Below are 12,040 nucleotides of genomic sequence, written 5' to 3' on the forward strand. Positions count from 1 at the left end.
GGAGTCTGAACATGGGTAAGCAGTGGTTAGATTATAAGAATCTGAGCAGTGGATAGATTTTAAGAATCTGAGCATCTTAATAGAGACAAGATGGACCTTATATACAGAAAGACTGTGGGAGGGATTTAGGAGTGGCCAAGTAGTTTGGGGTGAGGGGAGGAAGGGCCTAAGAATATCTGGATGGGAGTGGCTAGTAAACTGGGGTGAACAGAATTCCTGGGACCTGGACAATGGAGCCTAACTAGGATTAAGGGTGGGAAATGGCCAGGGGCCATACATTGGGAGGTAAGACAAAGGAGGGGAGATTGGGTGTAGCCGCAAAGAAAGGCCAGTTGATGGGATTATAGCCTCAGGGGAATGCCAGAGATTTGACCATGTGGGAAAGTCCAGGGTTTTTCCTTTCTGGGGCCCAGATTCCAACCCCATCAATACCATGTGTACCCATTTTGTTAATCAATCTTTGCCTGAGATACAAAAGCATTTTCACAAGAGATGCGACCATACAGCTGATTAGAGGCATTGCCCATTATGTCTATGAAGGAAAAGAAACAGAAGAAAAATAGAAAGAGGAAACCCAGGATAAAGAAGGAATTGTAGAAAAGGAACAATAAGTCAAAAATAAAATAAATAAAAAAGAAAAGGAACAATCTGTTATTCCAATGCAGTTTATTTCAGCTCAAACCACCCTTCTTTCAGGAGCTACTATTCAAGTCATTAGAGAAGCTGTGGTATAAGTTATTTTGGAGGCTATATCTAAATCTTTGGCATTTCAAAAGTGTTTCTACTGTGGACGGAAAGGTCACATTGTTCAAGACTGTTTTAAGAGACAAAGGAACCTTAAAAGTCAAAAGAGGAATGGTGGTAAGGGTTACCCAAGCAGCAATAATGCACAAAGTGGGAGGGGTGAAGGCTGTGAATCTCAAAGGTAGATTTTCTTTTTTTCACACCCTAAGATCCCAGGACCCAGCCTTTCTCTTGATGTTCACCCCCTTGTTCCCTTCACCAATTTTAGAAGTTGAATAACTACTCTACTGTTAAGGTTTCCAGTAGGATTTTGCCACATGGCCAAATGCTAACTGATTAACTGAAGCTGAGTATAGAAACTAAGCTTTTAACGCAGAGAAGCAGCAGCTAGAGGGAAAGTTTCCTTCCTGCTTTCTTCTTATCCCTAAATCCACCCGTGAACCAGTGGGGACAAAATCTCCTGGGCAGATTTAGGGTCCCTGATGGTATTCTGTTCCCTACAAATTGCCCACTCAATATCTGATATCAGGAAAATGTGTTTAAAACTGCAAAAATAAGTTTTTATCATTTAAGGCACACTTTGATCAAGGTTCCTCTGTAGTGGCCTTAAATGTAATCACTTAGAATTTTTGCAACTTATTTTTAAAATGTACGTTATCATTGTAAAACATGTTTCTATACAAAATGTTAGTAAGATTTGAAAAACACAACTCTCTTGACTTACTAATTACAAAGTATTACCTCTCTCCAGATTCTGAAAAGAGAAGATAGCATGATTTTATTTGAAAGACTGCTTTGAGTTGATCTCTGTAGACAATTTAACAGATCAGCTGTTAACAGGGCTGAGAGAACCCAGAACCCCACTCTTATGCTTCAACAAGCCTCCTAAAAGTTTTTGTAATTATTAAAAACACACAATGAATTAAAAAAAAAAAAAAGATTTGTCCCACAAACTTCTTCTGGGCCTAGGAATAGGCAGCATAGATTCTATCTCCTTTTTGGGAGAATGAGAGAGGTTTGGAGCTCTTGAATCTCCTACAGAACACCTGAATTGCAACTAATCAAGCAATAGTATAATTATGATTGATAAATTAATGAAGAAAATCACTGTGTTGTTGAAATTAACTCTATGGCTTGGGAAAGTAAGGTTGTAGTAAGACATTGGATTTACTCTATATGTTGTTATTATGTGTACTAAAATTATGAAGGAAATATTCAGTAGAATATGGGATGTGGTTGAAACGTACAATTTGAGCAAGTAAAGGGAAGTTGTATAGTCTGAGTAATGGGTTTTGAGATTTTGAAAGAAAATAAAGGCTTGAGGGAAAATACAGAAGGTAAGTAAGGTTTAAACTTTTGAACTCTACAAGGGATATATAAAAATGAAAAGATTAAAGCATGTGGTAAAGGTTTGAGGAAGTTTGACTTTTTTTAGTGGGAAAATTGAAAGCTATAGTAGTAATGAAAAATTGCAGCTTGATGTGAAAATCAATGAAGTTATAGGGGGCTAGGAGAAAATTGATAAGCAATGTGTTCCTAAATGCGATAATTGGGGTAGTATTACTGTCTCTTTTAAAATCTTTGGCAGTGGATTAGCTAGAATAGTGTTAGACAGGAGCTTCTCAGCTCCAGCCTCTAGCAGGTTCACTTTGGATTCGGCCAAGACAGGACAACAGTGGAGACATGATATGGGGTTATATTACTTTATTCTTGGTGGCGGCAGGTCAAGATGAGGGGTGTGGGCATCAGCCCTTACAGCATCTGCTTGATTACTTTATTCTCAGGGGTGGCAGGCTGAGACAGGGTATAGGAGCATCCAAGCATTCCTCCTATAACACCTGCATTCATATTCTGAGCTTACTGACCAGTGCTTGTTTGACATATATTAAAGAAATATATGTTGCTTTTGCTCAGTCATGTCTGACTCTTCATGACCCCATTTGGGGTTTTCTTGGCAAAAGTACTGGAATGGTTTATCATTTCTTTCTCCAGCTCATTTTACAGATGAGGAAACTGAGGCAAATAGGGTTAAGTGACTTGCCCAGGGTCACTCAGCTAGTAAGTATCTGAGGCCAAATTTGAACCCAGGAAGAGTCTTCCTGACTTCAGGCTCAAGCACTCTATCCACTGTGCCACCTAGCTGCCCCAGAGAAATAGATAGATACTGCAAATATGGTGAGTGTGAATGTGTATAATCAGTAAACAGGTTAACCGATTAACATATAGCATGCTTTATGGCTCAGGAGAGTTGGGTTAAAAAAAAATTCAGGCCATGAACAAACTTAACATGTTTGTTCTTTTCTTTGTTGCTAGCCCTGAGAATACATAATAAAAATGTTTCATTGACCCTGACCTAATGAAAGCAGCTTGTAGAATTGCTGGCCCTTGGAGCTCTATCTCCTGTAGCTCATCTCTTAGCACTGACTTTATCATTCAGCTGTCAGGTGTCTGTCTTAACTTTGTGTTATCTGCAAATTTGGTAAGTTTGCCATCTCTGCCTTTATGTTGTCATGATGATGGAGTTGGGATCTGGACCCTAGAAAGGAAAAACCCTGGATTTTCCCACATGGCCAAATCTCTGGAGTTCTCCTGAGGCTATAATCCCATCAACTGGCCTTTCACTGTGGCTACACCCAATCTCCCCTCCATTATTTTACCTCCCTTAGGCTCCATTGTCCAGGTCCCAGGAGTTCTGTTCACCCCAGCTTACTGGCCACTCCCATCCAGATCTCCTTAGACCCCTCCTCCAGTCACCCCAAACTACTTGGCCACTCCTAGATCCCTCCCACAGTCTTTCTGTATATAAGGTCCATCTTGTCTCCATTAAGATGCTTAGATTCTTAAAATCTATCCACTGCTCACATTTTTAAAATCTATCCACTGCTCAGATTCTTAAAATCTAGCCACTGCTTAGATTCTTATAATCTAACCACTGCTTACCCATGTTCAGACTCCTTAAGAGTCTGCCCAATATGATGGATGTTCTAATAAACCTTGTCTTTGGCTGAAAGAAGGCTTGGGTCGAATTCTTTCAGGCAAGACCCACGTGTTGTGATTTTGGGGTCCCAGGACCCCTGAACCCCTAAACCGCATCAATGATAAGTCATTGATAGAAATGCTAAAAAAAAAAAGTACAGGGCCAAACACAGGTCCCTGAAGCACTCTCCTACACAATGCTTTCTGACTTGACATTCAAAGAATTAATGACTTCTCTTTGGATGCAACCATTCAATTAGTTCCAAATCCACCCACCTCTATCATCTTCTAGACCACATTCAACCATTTTGTCCAAAAAATTAACATGAGAGAGTTTATAAAATGGCTTTGCAAAAATCTAAGTAAACTATATGTAAAACATTTCTTTTTCTTTCTTTCTTCTTTTTTTTTTTTTCCAAATCTCCCAGTAGAATATCCCTGTCAAGAAAAGAATAAGGTGCTCTGGTATGACCAGTTCTGGATGAAGCCATATTTGCTATCTGTCATCGCTGCTTCATTTCTTAATGTTCATTAACCACTATTTTTAATAATACTTTAATGTTCTGGTGAACCTGTGCCCCTAATGGGTAGTAAGAAGTTTAAGGCACCTGACTATTTTGCAACCGTAACATACTTTAACAATCTATTTCTTTCTAGGGCTTGGCTTGCTTCTAGTCATTGGCACCTATCCTGCCACTTCTTAGAATCTCTCCTTTCTTGTGTTTCCATCCCCATATGGTCCAGATAATGCCCCCACCATAAGACAGATGGCACCTGATTTATTGCCTACCTACCCTTAAATGTGACAGTCTATAATTCTGTAATTTAACTGACATAACTTTATATCCTGACTAACTTATTTGTTGCATAATTTCAAGATCACATTCATTTCAGGAACCCTAGGAAAGAATTCTATAATGCCTGTCTAGGATTGAACTTTTCCTCTGGGATGTTGGGCTTTCATTGGTGAGCTTTTTTTCTTCTCTTCTTGGCTTTCCATTTATCTAGTTTTTCCTTTTGTTAGTTGTTTGTTTTGTTTTAGTTTTTCAAATTTTTTTCTCTAGTTGCTTTGGTTAGGACAAACCCTTTTAAATACCATGCAAATTGTAAAATGTCCTTTTGTTTTTAAATTTGCACAACTTTGTACTTGGGGAGCCATTGTAAAGGTCAGGCTCAATAGATATAGTAGGTATGAATCCTCTCTAAAGACTTAATTTGGGGATTGTTTCAGAATTGTACTGAATGGACTGTCTGGTGGGTGAAAGATGAAATGACTGAGGAAACAAAGGTTTGATCTTCTGAGCATATTGATTTATTAAGCAGAACATTCCAATTGCCCAACAAATTAGGATCAGACCTTCTCAACTTAGGCCTGGACCTTGAATGTAGGAGGAGACAGACTTCTATACATCAAAAAACAATCAATCAAAATAAGGTCAATTAATTAAAAGGAAACAATATAACATTAGATAACCTGATTTCTAATTGGATGAAAGATTAGGAACTTTCCAAATTGGGAGGGGGGAGAGTGAACAGGTAGAATTCCCTGAAATCAGAAAAGGAGGTGTCCCACTCCCCAAAGGAACATGGAAACAGTAACTAATTGATCAGTATGGGGCAGTTTTCAGATAAGACATATAAGTTGCTTGAGATGTACAATAGTAAGAAAACTCCTTGCATCGGTGTTTGGATTTGACAGAGTTTCTGGTCAGCATAACCTAGGTCCTTAAATTAAGGGTCTCGAAGCTGCAAGTAGGGGTGGTCCAGCTTCACAGCCATGCAGGGCTAAGTTAAAAAAATACAATAAAGTTTTTTCTCAATTTCCATAATTGAATAAAGTTTTCTCACAAGACACAAGTTGGGCTAAAAGGCCCATATTTGAATAGGAAGGGAATTGAACTAGCTCCAGAACTGAGTCACAAGATAGAGTGAGTGTGGTTCACTCAATTCCTAACCACTTGCTGTCCTAATCCCCTCAATTTCCTCAACTGCTTGGGATTCTTTATGTGGTATTTAGAAAGCCATTAGGCTTTCAGGTCATATGAACAACAAAATAGAGGACTAGACATTTTCTCTGATTCCCATAACTTCTTAAATCTCTTCAAAACAGAAATTATGCATCAAAGATAAAGCAACTCCAGATGTTGGTCTAGGACACTCAGAATCCAAAAGAAGGTTAAAAATAAACAAACAAATCCTAGGAATGGATGCTCACTAACACTGCAGCCCTTCCTTACCTCCCAAGCTACTAGCAGCGAGGCCGCACAAGCAGAACATGATCCAGACTTACATCAAACTCCAACCCTCCACACATAGTTTCTCTCCCCTCCCCTTTCCTTTTTCCAGTGCCATAGATACCCCAGCCCCAGGCTGTGGAAGTTAGTTTGGGCCTTGGCAGTCAGTTTGATCATAACCCTTCATGAGAAAATCCTGCCAGGGGCTGTAACCTAGAAGCACCAGCAACTGCAAAGCTCTGAACTGCCGGGTTCTAAACTGTTAGTGCTGGACCAGAGAACTAAGTAACAGAAGGAATGGGACAGATCATCAGGACAGGACACTATTCATATGGGGAGTTGTGTAGCAGCCCACCAAGCCTTAGGGAAAGAACACAGCATTCATCTGGGGCCAGTTCTGACCATCCCAAAGTTAATTGGGGAAGATCCCTGAGCGAATGAATTGTGAATTGCCCAGTGTGGGAGGAGGTTGAGATGTTTTGAGATCCAGCCCCCAAGGAAACCACATCCAGAGGGAGGGGAGGGAGCAGTAAGCAAAATAAGGGGGAAAACAGAAAGACTGAAAGTACCAAAAATTACAGGAAGAAGAAAACTCAAAGACCTTGAACATAAAAAAGATAAAGTAGAAGGAAAAACTGTAACAACAGAAGGAAATATGGCCTCCAGATCTAGTAAATGAATTCAGGCATCTATAAATAAATAATATAAAGTGAAGGAAAATGATTCAATACTTGATAAAACAGAGGACCCTGTGGAATTTGGAACATGGAAGCACAACACACTGTTTCTGAGTGGTTTAAAAGAGAAATGAGAATTATGAGAGTACAATTTATCTCCTTCATTGTAAAAAATAATGAGGAGAATAGAAAAACTTGAATTTATAATAGAAAGAAATAATATAATAGAAATATAATGACAAAATATAATTATAATAATATTATATAATAGAGATAATGTAATATATTATAATAATATATAACATTATTACATAATAATATAATATTATATTATATAATAGAAAGAGAGAAAAGAGAGAACAATGGATTAGGAATGCAAATACACAGAAATGACAGACAACATAGAAGAAGAGAAGCAAAAAAACAACATAAAAAGGAAATATGCTTACTATGCAAGCAAAACACACAGATCTCAAAGACAGGATGCATAGTGAGAACCTAAGAATCATATTGTCTCTCAGAAGAACACAACAGGACAAAAAACAAAAAACAAAAAACACCTTAGCACCATGATGAATAAAAGAGAACTGCTCAGAACTTCAGAAAACAGGAAATGAAATTCCAATTGAAAGAATTCACAGATCATTTCCAAAAAAAGAAAAAAAAAAGAAAAAAAAACAAGGTTGCAAACTCCGAGACACATCGTGGTTAAATACAACAATTCAATTCAGAAACAAGTTCTGCAAGCCATCAGGAGAAGGACCTTCAGATACAAAGGAAAGGACATTCAAATTAATGAGAGACTTCTGCACTCACTAAAAATGAGGAGGGAATGAAAAGTCGTGCTCTGAAGAGCATTGGATCTCAGGAGCCCAGGGTGACCCATCCTGAAAATCTAAACTTAACCATATAGGACAAAAGATGGATGTTGAATAATGAAGAAGAGTTTGAAATATTTTTAGAAAGAAAACCAGAACTGAGGAGATTGTTTGCTTCTTGAACACTCCAAACAACAGAAATGCAGGAGGAATGAATAAATGCAGCTGGCAACAGCAATAGAAAACAGCAACAGAATGACAACAAAAAGACTAGTAAGAAACTTATTTCTAAAGGCTAAAGGTATACGAGGAGACAGGAGTAAATGTGAAGAAGACAGGGAGCATTATGTACAGAACCTAGCAACACTCTACCTACAGGTGAATACTTCTTTTGTGGGACCCACATAGGAGGGTACATGGAAGTGGGGGAAGGGAGCAAGGGTATAGAGAGGAGTGAGTGATACTCCAAGGTTAAATCAAGGGCTAGCAATGGGGAGAAAGGGGACCTCTGTGGTCTCAGAACGAAAAGAGCATACAGGGGAGTAGTTGAAGAGGAGGAAGGAAAGAATGAAAAGGCTAGGAACCAGACCTCAAACTATATTATAAAGCAGCGGTCAAAGTCATTTGGTATTGGTCAAAGAATAGAGAAATAGATCAATAGAACAGGTTAGACAAGGGAGGTTCAGACACAATAGAACTCAAAATACTCATTTTTGATAGAGTAGAAAGCATAAGTTGCTGTTCAGTCACTTCAGACTTTTTGTAATCCCATTTGGGGTTTTCTTGGTAAAGATACTGTAGTGGTTTGCCCTTTCCTTTTCCAACTGATTTTACAGATGAGAAACTGAGACATACAAGGTTAAGTGACTTGCCCAGAGTCACAGCTAGTAAGTATCTGAGGCCACATTTGAACTCAGGAAGATGAGTCTTCCTAACTTCAGGCCTGGTGCACTATCCACTGTGTCGACTAGGCACATTCAATTCACAGATCTACCAACAACTTATCTGTTTTGCCTATCTAACCACTGCCCTTGTAGAACTGATGGTTTCTGGGTTGGTTTTATTTCTTTTGTTTTTTGTCAATGTGGGACGGATAAAATGTAACCTCAAAGTTATTTTAATTTGTATTTCTGTAACTATGAGAGATTTGGAGCATTTGTTTCAAATGGTCATTCATAGTCATTCACAATTTTTCTGAAAAGTTTTGGTCTTCTTCTTTGACTACTTACTCTCTGTCTTTTGTATTTGTATTAATTTTCTCTATATCTTGTATTTCAGACTTTTGTAAGTGCTATTTGATGCAAGTATTTCCCCTTTAACTGTTGCTCTCATTTTATCTTCAGTGATTTTGTTTACCTATTACAATCACCTTGATTCTGTTTGGTTAAGAATTCTCTCAGGAAAAGTATTTCCTTTTTTTATGTAAAATTTTTTATTATATGACTTTTTATGTTTAAGTTCTCTTTCTATTTAGTCTAAATGCAATATATACCAAACTCCAGTTTCTCAAAAGTGCTTTTCAAATAATAGTGGGGTAAGGGGGCATACTTGTTTTATCCTTATTTGTATGCTTCTAGTGTTTATTGCAAATATCATTGATTCTTAGTTTTAGATGAATTCTTTTGATCATATTAAAAAAGGGTCCTTCCATTTATATGAATATTGCATTTTGTCAAAGACGTTTTCTATAGCTACTGAAATTACTAAGTGGTCTTTGTTGTTTATATAATTAATTACATAGTTTTCCTAATGATGAATGGATGTGGAATCCAGGAAGTACCTTAAACTTGAGATAGCCTGGTTTGGGGGATACACTCAACTAGGCAGTGCCCATGTAATCTCCTTTCTCTCACTTTCACCCACTGCTGAAACTAGGGTTTCTGAACTGGGGTTCAGTCTTCTGGAGCCAAGCAGAATAAGCTTAAATTCCATATAACAACCTTTCAGACTTTTTCTTCCACCCAACTCCTAAGTCTTTTCCAGTCCAAACATCCCTAGATCCTGAGTTCAGTTGATGAACTCAAGATCCAGCTTTCACCATCCTAGTCACTTTGCTCTGAATGCTATCCTACTATCAGTGCTTTTCCTAAAGTGTGGGGCTCAGTACAGGACTCAACACAATTACTCTAGATGTGATTTAATCAGGGGTGTAGCACAGTCTTGACACGGCTCCTAATTCACTTGTATTATGAGAAACAGTTGACAATTTCTGGTATTTTTTGTGGCAGTCAGGACTAAAAGGACCAAAAGGGCAGCTCTGCAGAATTGCAGCGGGCGAGAAGCTAGCTGCATCCGTTGTTAACTTGGCCATCTGGAAAGCGGAGCTCCAGAGGAAGCCCTAGCTCTGAGTAGGAGCTCGGAAGGTGCAAGGGCCTTCCCACCCCGACTTAGCGGGGTCTCAGAACACTCCAAACACTGAAACTGTTGACACTTTTCTCTCATTTGAAACTTGTCCTTGTCCTCCCTCCTCCGCTCCGCACGCTTTTTTCCCCCTCACGGATTTCCCTCTCATCTCGACGCCCAAAGCTGCCCAAGTTCTTTGCCTGCTCCAGTCCGCCCCGGTAGCTAAGGGGGATGAGTCCAGGGCGGGTCAGAAGGTTCAAGGCCCTCCCCCTTCGCCACCACTTCTGTGATGCTCCTTTTTTTTTTTTCCAGTCTCGGTGAAGCGGGAATTTAGTCTGTATTGATAATGAACGAATCATGTTCCCTAGTTCACTTTTCTTATTAAAAAGCAAACATATACGCACATACCAAACTCAAAAGGAGGCAGACTACGTTTCTTGCTTGATTCAGGACGCATGGTATACGCTGGCCCCGTGGCTTAGTTGGTTAAAGCGCCTGTCTAGTAAACAGGAGATCCTGGGTTCGAATCCCAGCGGGACCTTTCACCTTTTCTTTCACTGAGAGCGGTCTATGACAAAAACTGTGTCCCTGGGGAATTTCAGGGAGAGGAAAAACCACCCAAAGGTAGTTCAGGTTGTCCCTGTCAATAGAAGAAGAAAATGACGTGCCTCTTCTAGGTGCATGGTTTTCTACTTTATTTTCCTTCTTTAATAAAGCTCGAGGAACTAGAAATGACTTCCAGGAAATGACAGAGGGAAGCTTTAAAAAAAATACAAATTCTACAGAATGAAGTTTCCACTAACCACCCTCCTCCAAGTTTTCAAAGAAAGTTGGATCAGTGATTTCATCAGTGTAAGGACCTCTCAGGGTAAACATTTTCTGAAGAGTATCTGTTGGTCATCTGTGATTTATAGTCCTTGAAAATTTGCCTGGGGGCAATGAGAGTTTAAGTGTAACACCAGTACCTAAAGTTTAAAATAGAAACACTTCTTCCTAACAAGTAGATATTCTCTACCCCTTGCAGTGCAGGGGAGAAAACAAGGCTCAAAAATTGTGTGTCTCAATTATGGGAATTCTTTGAGATGATTTTTTTTTTTTTGGCTAGTCAGTGGGGTTAAGTGACTTGCCCAGGGTCACACAACTAGTAATTGACCAAGTGTCCAAGGCCAGATTTGAACTCAGGTCCTACTGCCTCTAGGGCCAGTCCTCTAGCCACTGCACCACCTAACTTGGAGATGATTTGTAGGTCCTTAGCTGATGAGGCTAGGAAATGACTAATGTAAAGTAAGTTATCATCAAATGAATCATAATATGGTTGAAAGGGTGCCTCCCCCAGTCCCCCAAAACCTAGATTCCCAGGGTTGGAGTTTATATCAAAGTATCTCCATTGTAACCAATCTCAACCATATCAAGTACATGCTCAGATTCTGAAGTGACTAGAAGAACTAGCACAGCATGTATGTAGTAGGCACTTGCTAGTTGACTAACACTACCCTGATTTAGGGGCTAGAAAAAGTTAAGTCTGGTAATAGTACATATTTATTTAATGCTTTACACATGTGATTATATTTGGTACTCATAACAACCCTAGACTTAAGTATTAAATATGGAAAGAGGCTCAGAAAGGGTACAGCTAAAGCCAAGATTTGAACCAGCTTTCCTTTGGTCTAGATTTTGAAGCCTTATACTTTTTACCACCCTGCACCTCCTGGCTGACCTACCAATCATCCTTGGTGTAACTCCACACTGATTGCTCCTTTTTTTTTTCTTTCTCATTTTCAACTCCACTCAATCAATAAAAATTGATTAATTTAAACAAGAGGAGACAACATGCTTGAGGAGATAATAGGGGGACAACCAATATTTAAGTCTTGCTGCAGACACATACTAGATAATTTTATACATAAAGACTTTGGGGCTCAGAGATGCATTGATTATGCCCATAGTGAGGCAGAGCATGGATCAGTACTCTCATAATCTATAGGTTCCATGAGAGAATAAGGGCAAATGAAATTTACCCTCAATTTGAGGGACAAAATGAGTTGTTGAGTAAAATGAGAACAACACAGAGGAGGGAAGGCATATGAACATACTTTGATATCCCCTGAGAATAACTCTCTCTCTCTCTCTGTCTCTGTCTCTGTCTGTCTCTCTGTCTCTGTCTCTCTCTGTCTCTCACTCTCTCTTTCTGTGTCTCTCTCTTTCTCTTTCTCTCTCTCCAAAGGCAGGGGTTGGGGAGAAGGCCTTA

At 39.2% G+C, this 12,040-nt stretch overlaps 1 non-coding gene across 1 annotated transcript; it reads left to right on the top strand.

The window, feature by feature from the left end:
* Nucleotides 1-10,259: 10,259 nt before the first annotated feature.
* On the top strand, nucleotides 10,260-10,333 carry TRNAT-AGU. The gene has a single exon. It is a non-coding gene; the product is annotated as a tRNA-Thr (tRNA).
* Nucleotides 10,334-12,040: the final 1,707 nt, after the last annotated feature.

This window comes from Vombatus ursinus, unplaced genomic scaffold, assembly GCF_900497805.2.
Source record: "Vombatus ursinus unplaced genomic scaffold, bare-nosed wombat genome assembly UNPS02011916.1, whole genome shotgun sequence".
Classification (NCBI taxonomy): Eukaryota; Metazoa; Chordata; class Mammalia; order Diprotodontia; family Vombatidae; genus Vombatus; species Vombatus ursinus.